Genomic DNA, 17,314 nt, shown 5'->3' on the forward strand with positions numbered 1-17,314 from the left:
AATAGTTATTATTCACTGCCTTCTTAAGTATGCATGATGAAGCTGAGTGCTTGAAGCTTCCGCTCTTCAGCCTTCCCTGGGGCAACGAATGCAGAGAGGCTGCGGAGGTAACCGATTGCTACATCTTAGACTTGAAGTTTGTCAGCAGTTCTACCTAACCATCCATTATCTCTAGGATGCTATTGGATTTCAGCTTTGAGAGCATTTTATTTATTTTCAAGATTCTGGATCATCTTCCCTTCAGACCTCCCTAACTGTGCATATGGAAAGTAATGGATCTGAGCCACTTCTTAAACACCTTTCTCATTTAAAGCTTGACCCTTTTTCTGCTGTGTGATAACCATTACCACACTCCCCAGTCCCTCTCAGTCTTAGAAAGTGCTGTGGAGCTCAATACACTACAGAAATCTTAAATCATCTAGAAAAGCCTGTGGTCTTTTAAACAAGAAGGAAACATGAATAAGTAAAATTCTGCTTACCCTTACTTGAAAATGGGGGGATGGGGAAACTGAGGCCCCTTTACTTTCCCAAATCCTAGAAACATCTAGTCCTGAGAGAAATTGTTTCTTGGTTTAGAAGCTGAGAAGGGTTTAAGTTAAACAATGATCCTTTTTCCATTTCTTAAAAAAAAAAAAAAGGCGAGCAGAGGCAAATGTTCTGTTGGACAAATTGTTTCAGCAGATGTTCATTGTCCCAGGGAGAAAACAGCCCCTACTTTGCAGCTTAGCATTTGCAAATTTAGAAACTTAAAATATTTTTAACTTGAAATGGTCCATGTGGTATGAGTGAGATGTAAATATTAAAATCATTTCTGTGGCTGTATTAGGTATATCTGATCCAGTGATGCAACAGTTGTTATCTATCTGTGCTTTTCAAGTTTCTATAGTTTGTTGTTGTTGTTTTTCCCTCAATCATTTACAGTTTTTCACCTGGAAGAATATTAATAACGTAGTAACATTTTGAGAATACTTATGACGTACTAAGTATTAATAATTATCCTTTGACATAAGTGCTGTAAGGATGGCTATTTTAAAATGTGGGAACCAAGGCTCACAAAGACTAAATAACGTATCTAAATCACAGAGCCAAGGAGTAAAAATGGAATTTGAATGTAGGCAGCTGGACTCTAAGACAGGGATAGTCGAACTTTTTTCTGTAAAGGGCCAGATAATAAATATTGGATGCTTTTTAAGCCATAACACCTATGTTACAAATATCCGACTCTATCTTTGCAGAACAATAGCAGCCTAAGACAATATGTAAATGAGTGAGCATGGATTGTTCCAAGAAAACTTTATTTATGAACCCTGAAATTTGAATTTCATTTAATTTTCATATGTCACAAAGTATTATCTTTCTTTGAATTTTTTTTCAACTGTTTAAAAATGTGAAAACAATTCTTACCGCATGGGCTGCACAAAACCACAAGACAGGCTGAATTTGGCCCACGGACTAGCCTGTCAGTCCTGGCGCAGAGTTCTTAGGGACTGAATTATTTTTTTAGTAGTGTCTTTTTGTAATTTTTTTTCAAAGCAGGTTATAAAACTATATTTACATTCTAGCATTTTTAAGTCAGACTTTATCATAGAAAGCTGTATTTTGGGAAAAAAGATTTGCTTTTTATATTATATGTACTAGGTTGAAACATATGAAATTTGCCAATACTGGACTGCTTGACCTATAAAAGTGACAATGTTTCAATATTAATATTTATAAATGTCTGTTGTCTCAGAAGGTAACTCTTATTTTATTAGAGTAATAAAACATAGGCTAGTGACCAGGGAAACATAAACAATTTAAGAATCAGATGTGTGACAAACTAGATGATCATTAAGTTTCCTTTACAGTCTTTTCTATGAAATGAATTGTGCTAGTCTAGGAGTTATAAAGAAAGGAGAACATCATATTACCACTTAATTTCTCTTTAATAAGTACTAAACTGTAATATCTCATTTAGTTTCCATAATGACACTATGCTGCTGCTGCTAAGTCACTTCAGTCATATCCAACTCTGTGCGACCCCATAGACGGCAGCCCACCAGGCTCCCCCGTCCCTGGGATTCTCCAGGCAAGAACACTGGAGTGGGTTGCCATTTCCTTCTCCAATGCATGCATGCATGCTAAGTCACTTCAGTCGTGTCTGACTCTGTGCGACCCCATAGACGGCAGCCCACCAGGCTCCCCCAGCCCTGGGATTCTCCAGGCAAGAACACTGGAGTGGGTTGCCATTTCCTTCTCCAATGCATGAAAGTGAAGTCGCTCAGTCCTGTCCGACTCTTCGCGACCCCATGGACTGCAGCCCACCAGGCTCCTCCATCCATGGGATTTTCCAGGCAAGAGTGCTGGAGTGGGGTGCCATTGCCTTCTCTGAATGACACTAGAGATAAGTGTTTTTACTGAGTTTATATTGAGACAGTCTAGATTCTTGCCCAATTCAGTGCCTTAATTGATGACAAAGTTGGGTCCTGAACAAGATGAAGATTCCTCCTTTTTTCGCTCACACAACAAAGGCAATTTCACTGTAATCTGTCAGTACCACTAAGACTTTTAACGTACAAATTAAAAAAATATATTCTTTTCAAATCATTGCTAGAAAACCAATTGTAAAGGCATAGTATTAGAATTGCTCTCATTTTCAGTAAACTCTAGAAAACATACTCACATAATTTTTAAACATTTTTGCAGCCATAGTTATATTGTTTCTTTGGAATTTTTAAAATGGCAACCCACTCCAGTATTGTTGCCTGGAAAATCCCATTGTCGGAGGAGCCTGGGTGGCTGCAGTCCTTGGAGTCGCAAAGAGTCAGACACGACTGAGCGGCTTCACTTCACTTCAGCCTCTGACTTGGGTATGATCTCAATTTATTATTGAACGGAAGAGTGGAAGAAAATGAGAATATAGCTTTTGGTAAACAGAAACTTCATAAGCTAAATGATTACTTTGAACTGATAGGTTTACAAAGTGAGAATTTTAGAGTATCAAATCTCTCTTTTCACTTATTAATGTGTTAGCAGAACTTTTAACTCCTATGTATACTAAGAAAACAATTATGCATACACTGAGAAAAAAGCATTTGAAAAGGAGAGAAACTACAAAGTAAAATCAAAAGAAATATCTAGATTAGATCATTAAAATTATTAATACCTTGCTTCATTTAAACTTCTCATTCCCTCTCTAAAGAAGAAACCAATAATTTCATCAGTGGCTACTGACGAATAAACTATGACATTGGTAAGAAATTCTGAAGAATTTTCCTCACAAGGAAATGAATTACTCTGAGATACAGTTACCCTGGAACTTTTTTCTTTTCTTTTCCCTTTCTTTTATTTCCTTTTCCCTTTTTTCTTGGCATAGTGAATAAAATAAATTTCAAGCACAATTGGCTTCTTTCCACTCACAATTTTCCATCTTTACTTTTAAGTCTTTTTTTCCTAAATGCCATATTGACTTCTCTTACTAACATTATTTCAACTCATCAAACTATATTTTCCTTCATTCAAAATTTACTTCAAAAGTCAGTCTTCTCTAGGATGCACATCAAGCAAGTTGAAGATAAAGACATCTGCCAGAAAGTGAAATTCAAAAATTAGTAAAAAGGTTCTTGGCAATTCCAAAGAGACAGAGGGTTTATATGAAAAAAATGTATGAACAGACTTTTGCAATGTGGTTGAAGAAAGGGAGATTTTGGATCTTCTGATTTCCACTAGAATGTAATCACAGCAAAAATATGATTTTTATCTTATTTACTACTGCATTTTCAACATAAACTGTTTCTGGAACATGATAGGTGCTCAGTAAATATCTACAAAATGAATAAATGGCTATTGAAAAGTGACTTCAGACGTGAAATCAGGAGCACAACAATTAAGCAGATGATATTATATTATTGTCTTGCCTTAATGAGTCTTCTTTATTCTTTATTCCCTCATTCACAATGAGGGAAATATTGTACAAGTCACTTGGACAAAGCACTATTTAGTACTATGACCTGACATGCATCTAAAGATAATGTGACCATTGTCATATTTATTTTGTAATAATCAGATTCCAAAAATCAGAATAGCAGATTATAAGCAGATTCCCAAAATGGTCGATTAAATTACGTGTGATCCTAGAGGCCAATATATAAATAAAAGGAATGAAGGCACATGAGATTTCAGATTTTAGCAAACAACTCTAACCTATAATCATATATTTAGCCAGAATGAGCTTTGTGAAGCCTGAAGAGCCATGTTTCTCAGCCTCAGCATTATTGACATTTGGAATCTGATACTTCTTTGCAGTAGGGATTGTCCTGTACGTAATGAGACATTTAGCACCTTCCCTGATCTCTATCTGCTAGATGTAGGGAATACCACACCTTCTCTCCTGGACAACCAAAAAATATCTTCAGATATTGCCAAATTGAGAACAACTGCTCTGAAGGAAAGAAGAGAGACAATATTCTCAGGTTTTAGAAATACTTATAAGCAAACATAGACAAAGGAATTTATAATAGTGATTCAAAAATCACATCACTGCAGCTGCAAAATTTAAAATCCCAGTTTAAAAAACTATATTAAGAATAAAAGAAAGGAACATCTCCTGTGGCTTATAATAGCAAGATAAACTTTGTTGCTCATTGTGTATAGATAAACAACAGGACCATTAACATTATGAAAATATTTTGCATAATCTTCTCCATTTAGACAGATAGTCTCCTAATATTACAGACCATTTTTAGGTAAGAGAGAAAGAAAATACTTTATTCCTTTATACATTATTCTGATTTCTAAAATTTGGTAAATTTCATACCACAAGAGTAGGGGAAATTATCAAAGGCACAATAATGTTTTTAGAAATATTTGAAATTGTTTTAAAAGTTGTACCATAAAGTAAACAATCCAAATTTTTATAAAAATAATTTAAAATAGGTGGTGTTAAAAAATTGCTAAGTAGTAAGGATCCCTGAAATAATTCTAGAACAATCAAAGACATACTGAGTGCCTGTAATAGAAGAATTGACTGTCAAAAACCTTGATTGCACTGTATATGTCAAATTACTCTCCTACTTGACTGGGTTTCTTGAATTGTAGATCAGTGTGATACTAAAAATACAGTGAATTTTGATTTCCACAAAGGGTTTGTGAAATATTCTTAGGCTATCTATGTTCTTGCAAAAGACTTGAAAAGCGTGGGCAGATTGAGAGTTCAGTTTGTTTTCCCTCCACCACCAGATAACTAACTATTCCCCCGACCTTCAGAATGCTCCTTGTTATAATGCTTTTTTGGAATCTCTAGGACTCCTCAAAATGAGTGTTCAGTCATTAGACTCAATAATCAATAAGTGGCCTTCAAACTCTATCATCTTATGGTATTTCAACCACTGTGATCTACAAACTGTCAGTGCCATTCAGTCTCTTTTTAATTAAGGTTGAACTAAAATTTTATAGATTTATTCCCATCCCATTTTAGGTGGACATCAGACTTTTTAAAAAAATCTTAATCCACAAAGAAGCAAATCAGTATCAGTTAGTATTTGTTTAGTTTAAAAAATAACACTCAAATAAAAACAGGATTTGTTGTTACACTATTAAGTATATTTAATAGTTTACTAATGTCACAATCATTTGGTTATACTGACAGAGAAGAAATGGTGTGCTAGATGAGAAAAAAAAAATCTGCCTGTCAGATATTGTATCAGTCTGACTTCTGCTCCACTCCACCCATTCCACATATTCACCTGTCACCTTGCTCCAATAAATTCAAAACAACTAGGCAAAAACTTTACTAGCATAGATATTTTAAGCACCATGTGCTTAGTTGCTTCAGTCATGTTCAGCTCTTTGTGATCCCAGGTACTGTAGACCACAAAGCTTCTCTGTCCATGGGATTTTTCAGGCAAGAATAGTGGAGTGGGTTGCCATGCCTTCCTCTAGGGGATCTTCTTGACCCAGGAATCAAACCTTGTCTCCTGCATTGCAGGCAGGTTCTTCGCTACTGAGCCACTGGGGAAGTACATAGCTTAAAGTACTACGGTACTTTAGCCCCATAGTACTAATAATATCAAAAGTGTATTTTCAGGGCAAAGAGAACTTTTTAACCAGATGAAAAAAGGAATGTAAGCTAGAATGAAAAATTTAAATTTACGTCTTACCTGGGAAGAAGTGCACTGTTTCAAAAATGCTAATAAGTCACACCAAGTGTACATAACTATAGCCATGCATTTATCTAAATGGGCTGCTTAATCTTACAACTACATAAAAAAATACAGTGTAATGAATTTGTGATAACTGATAATACTGTGACTTATTATTTTACTTAAAAAAGTATAGAAATTCTAGAAAAGAGATTCCAGTTTGACAAGTTAAAAATAAATGGATGGTTTGCATGTCATATTCAATCATCACTTCATGATAATGATTCATATTATTTCACATAATAGTTTCCTAACCAGAGTATTGGTTCACTGCTGGAAAACCCAAATCATATTATCAGGTAAAGGCATGCTGCATTGCTTTCTTTCCAGCATCAGCTAGGGTCCTTATTGCACAGGTCATTTTTATACTCAGATGTCTTCAAACTCTGAACAAATGGAAACTTACTTAATGAGACAACAAACATTTGACCTGACTTGTATCCATGATGATGATCTTCCTTGTAAAAGAAATGCATTCCTAGGAAACCCAGAGCCATGGAGAAGAGGAGATAAAGCATGACTTTGAAAGAGAGAATCAATAACAGCACTAAGCTAGGATCCTCTGCAAATTTAACCAAGCTTGTTTTCAACATATAGTTTATGTAAACTGTGTGATGTTGTAAGTTTAAGTTCACAGGATTGCAGAGTTCAACCTGTAGGCTTGTGAAAGTGTGAACTCTTTAAGAGTGAGAAGGTGATTTGACCTAACAAACTCAATACACAGAGTCCTCATCGAGCACTTACCCCCAATTATTACCCACGGTAAGCGTTACATTGCCTGGGAGCAACTAACTTTAAATCAAGAAATGCTATTTTCCTTCCTGAGAAATAAAGGTGAATTTTTTGTTTGTATCACATTTGGTCCATGTACTCACAATGAGTTCAAGGACCCCTATTTTGTCTTCATCTTTAAGACACAATCATGAGGAAAATAGCCAACAGAAAACAGATAAGTTAGAGATTTTGTTTTAAAAGAGAGACAAGTAACTTGTTATGTACTTGATACATAAGATCAAAAAGTCTTCCTTTTGAAGTTCACAAATATAAAGTCCATGTCTCAACTGGAACCAGTCAGATTTGAAATCTTTTCTCCAAATAGAAATAATGATATTTGCTTTCATAGCAATGATTTTAGAAATTTCAACCCTAAATACACTCACTTCTCAGTTTACATGTATCCACTATTTAGAAATCAATGAGAAATGAAGTCTAGAGCCTGTCTCACCGACCTCCATTATTAGGGTTACTTCTTTAAAAAAAAAAATCTTTTTCCTCAGAAACTTCATCTGGAAGAAAAAAATCATTTTAGCATGCTTTTACTTGAAAATGATCCCAAGTAAAATCATCATTTCATATTCACTCATTCACTCATAAAAGCATTTAAATGATTTAGGAAAAGTTAAGCATGAGGGAGAGGATAGCACTTTCAAATAAATCCAAATCTTACCTGGTAAATTGAAATGGAACAACACCCTGAAATCCTTCTTGACTTGCCTTCTCTCCTCAAGGGACGACTAAATCACAGCAGCCAATATTCTTAAACCTTGAAAGAAAAATCAGGAAGTTTGATCTGTGCACATAATGGCCTGCACAATGTAAGAAAGCGCCGTTTCTTGGCAACTAGGAAACAATCCTTTTCAATTAACTCAGAGCAATTGGCCCACGTTTGTTGTTAAACAGAGTAAAGAAAATGCTCTAAGAACTCAAAAGAACCTTGGTAATAGCTCACCAAGAAAGTCAGGGCAGTTTGTTCATTTTGAAAAGCATTTTTAATTAATTGACTGCCCATTCCACTCACCTAACCCTTTCCTAAGAACTTTTATTGACGTACCTGTTTCACTTCCCTGTTGCACATTATTTACTTAAAACCTCAGTCCTGAAGAGTTGCATTCGTTGTTGCAAAAACACAGTGAAAAGGTGAAAGATAATTCTAGCAAGTCAGGAGTGTGTAATGTTATTTGCATACTATTTGCATACTATATTTTGCTTTCTAAAACATCAGCTTGAATGCAGCCCTGAATGCTCACATAATTCAAAACAGTTGTATCTTCTATTCTTTTCATTGTTAAAGACCACCTCCAGCAGGCACTAATTTCAGGTGATATGTAGGAAGTGTAGCTGGGCTCGGTTGATTTGTGTTGATTTAACTATTTGGGGGGGGATATGAATCATATATGAACACATGATTTTCCTTGAGGAGATTGATTCCAGCTCCCTACCCCCCACTGAGAGAAACAAACTCCATGGATTGCTTAAATACCCTATGTAAAATGGCATAGTATTTACACATAACCTGTGCACATCTTCCCCTATACTTTAAATCTTCTCTAGATTACTTCTAATACCTAACACACTATAAATACTATGGAAATAGTTGCCAGGCAGGTAACAAAGTCAAGTTTTGCCTTTTGGGAACTTTCTAAAATTTTTTTCTTCAAATATTTTTGATCCATGGTTGGTTACATCTATGAATGTAGAACCTACAGATATGAAGAACCAACTGTACTTGTGAGAATTTGATGAATTTTTGGATAATCTTCTTAAGGTGCTTTGCATTCTCCCATACATATTTGAAATTTAATGTATTAATTGGGGTCCATATATGGGACCCTTACTTAAGAATTTCTGTTCCAAAAGGCAAGTGGTGAGGAAAATATGTTATATAGAGATAATTTTTGTTGCTAATCAAATTTTACCATTGGAAATGGTAAAGCTTTAACTATCAAGTATGTTTGTATCTCCAAAGTGAGAAGACATTTTAAGATAGATAATCTCCATATTCAGTCAATGTCAAATTGGATAAATTTTGTCTTCACACAACCCCCCCCTCCCATTTTGCCAAGGTTGACCAAGAGTATTTGTTATGGTGTTTACTGTCAACAACTCTTTTGTTTTCCTTTTTCCTTTTATCATCCAGATCTCCCTGAAATGTGTGTCATTCTTCTCATGCTATCATTAATGGGCAATTCTTCTTAGGTAGTATATTTTAAAAATATAACCTTTTGGAGGGATTGTCTTCACACAAAGCACTTTGTCTGTTGGTGGGAATTTGAGGCAGTGTTGCACACGTTGAAAGTGATGTATTTAGGTAGACCTTCTGGCACCTTCAAATCACATTCTCAACAGCTGTATACACTTTCCATGGATAGAACTGGCTGGGGTAATTTTGTAAGTGTTTCTTCAACCTTTGTACTGACTCTTGCACTTGTTTGCTCCATGACCTCAGGTAGATTTGTTAAACATTTTGTGTCTCGGTTCCCTTATCTGTCAAATGAAGTTAATAATATTTACATCATAGGGTTATTTTCAGGATTGATTAAGATTGCATATGTAAAGCTTAAAACAAGGCCCAGCAAATGGTATGTGCTCAAAGGTTAGCTGTATTGTTAACATTGTTGTGGTTGTTTGCGTTTCTGAACTGTAACTTTCAAGGTCCTTTTCAGATTTCAGATTCCCAAAATCCTATATAATACTGAAATAAAAATCTAAAGTTATATAAACAAAGGCTTTCGAGACGCATAAAATGACTCTTCCTTTTTTTATAGATAAGCCCTCATTCATCATCTAATATGTCTAATATTTAGAGCTTTTATATGCCCTTTCACTAACAGAGAAAAATGACAATTATTTTGAAAAGTGAAAAATGTCTTTTTCTTTCTGAAAAATGCATTCTTGTTAAACAGATTCACTTCATTTAACCAAATGCAGAGAGAAGCAGATATTCTGCAAGAATCTTTTCTCACAAGACAGTTTATCACATGCAATACAATTATTTTAAAACTTACAAGCTTTTCTTCTTATATTCTTAAAATGTATGGACTTTACTTCAGTTTTTGGCATCCATTTAGAAGTATTTTTAACCAGCAGCTGCAGATCCTAATATTTGAGAGGTGATGCATGCTTTTGAGTGTTTACTGTAAAATCAGCCCAGCCAGAGTGGGCCGTCAAGACTCCATCTGATCCCCTACAGCTTAAAAGGCAGGTTTAACCCCAGGTCTTGGCTAAATGCATTGTGCAGCTTCCTCAATCAAATACCACACCATCTCTCTGCTAGGAGAAAATTCAAAATTATTTTGAGAGACCAAACAAACCAGCCTTCTTTGGAAAGATTGGATTCAGCTACTCAAGTAGATATTAATTATCATATACCTGGTACATAACAGTGCCTCCCTTGTTCTTTATTTCTAGCAGTCTTATTTGCCTCAGTATCTTAAAATAACAAATTCTGGAACAGGGGAAATTACCTATGAAATGTGCAAAAAAACTGAAAGGACAGTATTTGTTTAAAAGTACTGAACTCTGGAGATTTTAACAGAAATACTCTGGAAAATTTCAATCTGATGTCTCTCTTTACAAATGATTCGGTGTAATGTGAAAACAGTGCTGCATAAACTACTGGGAAATGTGAATTCCTCATCACAAATTCTGTAATAGCCTAAGTCTCAGAGTTATTTCCCTCCTATACTCTGAGAAAGTCCTCAAAGTTCAGTGCTCCCAACTCAAAGACCATAAAACATAGCATGCTATACAGTTTTTAGTAATAACTTTTGAATACCTTTATCTCTAATTAAATATAATATTGAAAAATGATTCATCATGGGGAACATTACAATTTAAATAAAAATAAAATCAATGCTCTTACACAAAAAATATAGAAGTCACATAATCCTTCTGTGCTTAATCACTCAGTCATGTCTGACTCTTTGCAACCCCATGGACTACAACCCATCAGGCCCCTCTGTCCTTGGGGATTCTCCAGGCAAGAATACTGGAGTGGGTTGTCATGCCTTCCTCCAGGGATCTTCCCAGCTGAGGGATCGAACCCAGGTCTCCCACCTTGCCAGCGGATTCTTTACTGACTGAGCCACCAGGGAAGCCCACAATTCAAATAAAAATGAAATCAATGCTCTTATGCAAAAAATATAGAATTCACATAACCCCTCTACAGCTTATAAATTTGCAAACAGCGCACCAAATCTCATACGACACAAGCCAATGACTTGTGCAAAATAATTTTCATAGACAGTATGTAATGATGAAATATTTTACAAAATGAAATATCTTATAAGCCTTGACTAAAAGCAGAAATAAAAGTTTACCAGTTTATAGTCAATCAAGTCAAATATTTCTGAATCCTCATTTTTGGAGCTGAGAAAAAAACTGAGTATAAGAGACTAACCAAATTTCTATCAGAAAGGTAATGTTTCTATAATCTAGGGTTCTCGGTTTTAAGCCTCCAGTAAGAAAGAACTGACCTCATCTCTGACAGGGTGGGGAGAGCTTCCCCTCCTACCCCACCGCCCCCACCCCCCATCCGCCCCCAAGAGTTACTGACTGAATGTCTTCAAGGAGGTCAGGAGATAGTATTTTAGTTCCCGGCACTGGCACCAGTGAACTTAGGGCTACTGTTGAGAAATACAGGTAGTTGGGTCTCTGCTTCTCTGACAGAGGGAACACTTGGATAATTGAAAGAGGAGGAAAGTAGCCAAAAGGGAAAAATGTTGATTGGTCATGAGGAAAAAGAGGAAAGTACAACTCAGCTTCCCTGAGCCAGCGAACAGGGTAGAGGAGGCTGAAGCATGCATCTTGAGCGGCAGAAGATGTAGACACACTTGTGATGGCTTCCCATTTCCTGCTTGTAACGACGTGTGATGAAAGCCAACTGTCCTCACGGTAGACCAGCAGGCTGGACCTCTCTGACTTCTCATTTCTCACTGTTCTCCCCTTACTGACGACTTGGCTGCCAACCATTTAAAACACAGCATCCTCCTCTGCTTTCTTCACCTTGTTTCTTAAAAGTCACCTTCTCAGGAACCTTTCTCTGATCACTCTGCCTGAAAGCACAACCCCACCAGACACCACTGACACTTCGTGTTCCCTTCTGCCTTCACGGTCTCTCTCATTTATTACCACATTTGATACTTAGAGTGTTCATTTTCTGTCTGCCTCCACTAGATCGTAGACTCTGTGATAGAAGGGAGTTTTCTCTGTTTTGTTCACTGGTATATCCCCAGCATCGAGGCACATTATGTCTACTGCTACACAGGATTAAAGAGAGTCCCCATTAACAAGTGTTGTGTTGTTAACTTTTAGAGACAGGAATTTTACTTAGCATGAGAAGCAGAGAAAAAATTTTTTAAAAGACTCATTTTAAATTTCTCTGGGCTTTTCTAGGAAAAAGAAAAGTAAGAAGGAACTGAAGTATGGGAATCTTTTCAACTGTTACAGTGCTTCAAGGCATATTTATTTTCCATTCTTTCACAAAGGTAAGCGTGAGTAGTTATTGTTTAACCCTATCAAAAGCTAATAATTCTGTCACTTTAGCTTTGGGGAAAAGAAAAACAGGAAACAGTTTATCAAGGTGCATAGATTCATAAGTAATATTTTAAAAGGTTATTTGAAGGGTGTTAACAGAATTGCTTTTGAACAGACTTGTATTAAGGTAAAATTAAAAGTTTAATTTTTTTTAAACCTAGAAATTGGCCACTTAATTTTTACGTATGTGGCTAAGCTGAGGGCTTCCCTGGTGGCTTAGTGGTAAGAATCCGCCTGCCAAAGCAGAAGACATGGGCTTGATCCCTGGGTTGGGAAGATCCCCTGGAGAAGGAGATGGCCACCCACTCTAGTACTCTTGCCTGGAAAATCCCCTGGACAGAGGAGTCTGGTGGGCTACAGTCCGTGGGGTCACAAAAGTGTTGGATATGACTTAGTGACTAAACTGCAACAAAGCTAAGCTGAATATTATTTTTTGAACAAAACGTTTATAGAAATAAGCCTTAAGCATTGGAACTTATTAAATTAATAATGGCAAGATTATTCCATCATATTGCAGAATGCATTTCTTCCAAATAGCCTAATTCTACAGATTCAGACAGGAACGGCCTCACCAGTTCATCTGAAGAGCAAGGAAAGACCTTGCCCGCCGCAAAATCTTTCTTTCACTCCTTCCCCAACTCTTCTTCCTTAGGAAAATTAACTTTTTATATCAAATTAGGCTTTCCTCTCATAATAATATGGATATACTTCTAAATTATTTGCAGAAGGAAATGGCAACCCACTCCAGGACTCTTGCCTGAAAAGCTCCGTGGACCATAGCCTGAGGAGCCTGGTAGGCCACCGTCCATGGAGTCGCAAAGAGTCGGACACGACTGAGGGACTTCACTTTCACTGTAATGGCCTGGTGGCTTTTCAGCTATTTCACCCAGCAGATAGCTGAGTCTTGTTCAAAGTACAACCTCTGACCCCGGGTACATAGAAGTGCCAGGGGGAGGGCTGGGTACAAAATTAGAATTGACACGAGAGCAGAAGAGGGAGCAGGAGGTGAGAAGTGTTTTCAGCTTCCTGCTTTGTCCTGTGTACAGGAGACAAGTGACTCTCTCAAAGTCACAGAAATCTCCAGACACTTCCTGACATTCCATTCCTTCTTCATTCCAATATCTTCAAGATTCAAAGTACTCCCTTCACAAGTAAATTCGCATTGACAAGTAACTATCACATTCATTGTTGGTGTTTGTCATTTAGTCACTAAGCCGTGTTCAACTCTTGCATCTGCATGAACTGTATCCCACCAAGCCCCTTTGCCCATGGGATTCTGCCGGCAAGAATACCGAGTGGTTGGCATTTTCCTCTCCAGGGAATCTTTCTAACCCATGGATTGAACCTGCATATCCTGCATTGGCAGGTGGATTCTTTACCAGTGAGCCCCCAGGGAAGTGCCATCACATTCATACTACATTTCTAACTATGCTAATGATATATCCTTCCCCAAATATTCCCTGTCCCTCTCCCCCAATTTCTCTCCCTCAGTCTCTCTCTCTCCCCCACCCTCTCTCTCTCTTTTTCATACATACAGACACACACACACTACCTGTTAAAAGTATGTATACTCCCTCTCATCTGACTTGTTAACTATACGTGTACTTTGGGCCAAGCCCTGGTCAGTAAATTGCATGTGTTATTTCCATTAACCCTTAAAACAACCTCAGAAGGCAAATACTTTTATTTCTATGTTACAAATGAGGAAAATGGGCCACAGAGAGTTTAAGTAAATTTCCTAGTCACACTTATTAACCACAGAGGCTAAAGCCAGATCTGACTGACTCCAAAATGCTTGCTTTAATCATCATGCTATATGGTCTTTCCTCAACCCCCTGTTATACCCAACAAATGATTATATTTGAAAATTCCCATGACTTTTGTGTGTTAAACAAATAATAGCATGCTGGCAAATCTACTGCTTATGCCCTTTTGAATAGATTTCTTATTTCAATTAACTTTTTTTTTTTTTTAGCTTTTCATAAAACACCATGAAGTACTTTTAAGGACAAAAGGAACAAACATTTTCATGTCGTCTTATGTAATGATGGGCAATTTAGACCTAATCCCTTTAGCCCAGAGATGGAAGACTGACACTCTAAACAAAGCTCATTGTGTTCTTTTGTGCTGCCATAACAAGGTATTTAAAGGATGAAATTCTGCCTGGCAGATGGACTTCTTGGCATAACTATACATGTATCACAGAAATTGTTTTGTTTCAAAGGATCCAAACAGTGTGCCTGACATTTCTCAGAAGATATTTCTACTTGTAAATATGGTAACTTGTTAGATGGGGGTGTTAAGGAACAATAACGGAGGCTTTTAAGTCTTCTGTTTGGCCTGTTTTTACTGTCCTGTTTATAACCTTGCGTGATATGTAAAAAGTGCATTTACTGAAGCTGATTCAACCTAAGCAAACACTCACACTTGAGGTCCTGAGTTGCTGTGTTAAAATTCCAACCACCCAAAGCTTGGGAGATGTGAGGAAACTAACAGATGTAGGGGCCACATGTGTGTGTGTACTGGGGGACTGGTGAGCTGAGCTCTCAGTGGACAGTTAGCATCAACAGCCAGCCATGAGAGTGAGCCTTTTTGGGCATTCAGCCCAACTGAGCCTTCGGAGAACTGAAGATATGTTGCAGCCCTGGCAACATTTGACAACTGCATGAGAGACCCTAAGCAGGATCTACCCAGCCGAGCCCTTCCCCAAACTCCTGTCAGACAAAAGCATGAGCAAAATAAAATGAGGGTTGTTTTATATAAGTAGGTTTTAGGGAGATGTGCTATGTAGCAAAGGTTAGATTTTGTTACCTAGAAGTAGGGTGCTACCAGGACCAGTGAGCACTGAAGTGGTGTCAGTGAAGGTCTTAAGGAGAGCGAGTGAAGCATTACTGGGGGCTGGAAGGTAGAAGGCCTTGGATATGCAGTGGTGGGAAGCTTCTGCACTGCAGAAGACAGAACTGCACCTAGCGAACTGATTGATCTGGATATGGATACTTCTAGGCTAAACGCTCAAAGTGACAGCTAAGGTCTTCTAGCTGCTATCATAAAAATAAAGAGATATGAATTAAAATAGAAATTATTACATTTTCAAGCAGTATGTAGGACAAATAAAAATTGTCCTTGCTTTGCTAGGTTTAAAAGTAAAACAAAAAAAATAAAATAAAGTCAATTCTCATCTCTAGTCTCTCCCAAAGGAAGACTCTCAAAAGTTTAAAAAAAAAAAAAGCCTCAGGGCAAAGAGCAAATTCAGAGTGCTGTCTGGAAACATGATCTTTTATGGTAAATATGAAGCAAGATGTATAACTATAAAATCCTTTCTTCAGACACAGAAAGATTTCAGGTGATTTCTCAGAGAATCTTTCAAAAGCCTTGTATGGATTTTTAGGATGTGCCTCACAGACCCTCTATTCCCAATTGAACAACAGCCCTTCTAAGAACCTTAAGCAGTCTCATAGGGAACCCAAAGTAGAGATCTACTCTGAGGTCAAATTTTCCGTTCTTGTACAGGGACACACTGCTCAAGACTGAATATTTTAAGCAAAATGCAAAGTATCATACTATTATAGAAGCCAAAACCAAACCAAGTTTCAAATGAGGATTTTTTTTTTTTTTTTTAGGAGTTTACCTCAACAGACTCCAAAACATAACATTCTACCTGGAAGGGGAAGTGTGTGCATGGCCACTGTGATTTTGCCTGACCAAAGGCCCCTACCAAGCTGCATTTGTTTACCCAGAGTCCGTCAGGTACAGGACATCTACTGTTGAGTCTGTTATCAGCAAGCTTTGGAACGACCATCAGAAGCTGCTAACCTCTTAACCATACAATTAGCTTACATTCTCAGGCAGTCCAATTTTAGGGAACAGACAGTGGGATTGTGAGTTTGAAAAGAGCATCCTGTGTGGTGGTAGTAGCAGGTATCAGAGGCAGAGATGTGAGGAGATTAAAAGAAAACTTACAAGCTTGGCATTAGGAGATACACGTGATCTCAGTCCCGCCAGAGCTTCACCTCTGTGACCAAATACTTGACAGTGTTGACAAGTGAACTTGAAAACATTGAAAGTTGCAGAGACTCGAACATCTGCTCCCCTACCATGCACCAACAAGACAGAGAATTCTCTGGAAATGTGTTAATACTCGAGAGTCTTTTGCAATGAGCTGTATGACAAAGTGCTATTGAACAGTTTGAAAACTCAGATTCAGTCAAAGCATGTTATTACAAGAGCAACATACAGTAAGGTGTTATTGGAGATGCGTTAGAAAGGAAGATCTAAATTCTCCCTGTTAGCAAAGATTGACTCTAGCAGAAAGGTGACAGATGCTGTTTTTATGAAACCCAACCAAATGGCAGACTTGAACTGGAGGCCTCAGTGGAGACATGGGGAGTTATAGCTGATGGTGCTGGTATAACAGCCTTCCCAGTAAAATCAACTTCCCTACAAGTAAGGTCCCAAGGAGTGGTCTCCAACTTCCAGTTCTGGTCTGAAACTCAGAAAACCTGATGAGAGACTGTCATTTAACTTAATGTATGAAGTCTGAGCTCAGAAAGCTGGGACCATCCACTTTTCACCTAGGAGTTACTCATTTACCTGGTGCATTTTCAATACCTAGAGCTGGCAGGTGAAATTATCTTTCTCCCTCCTTTTAAAAATTTGCTTACAGGAAAGATGGGTATTTCCAAGCAAACAACACTTGCTATAGGAGACTTTCCTTGAGCCATCCAGAAACTAACAGCAGAAAATGAGGAACCAAGGAGAAAACTAATCCCTACAACCAAAATTGCCCAGTAGATATTCTGGCTCCTCCTTCTTATAGGAGG

The sequence above is a fragment of the Odocoileus virginianus genome, chromosome 13, assembly GCF_023699985.2.
Source record: "Odocoileus virginianus isolate 20LAN1187 ecotype Illinois chromosome 13, Ovbor_1.2, whole genome shotgun sequence".
NCBI classification, from domain to species: Eukaryota; Metazoa; Chordata; class Mammalia; order Artiodactyla; family Cervidae; genus Odocoileus; species Odocoileus virginianus.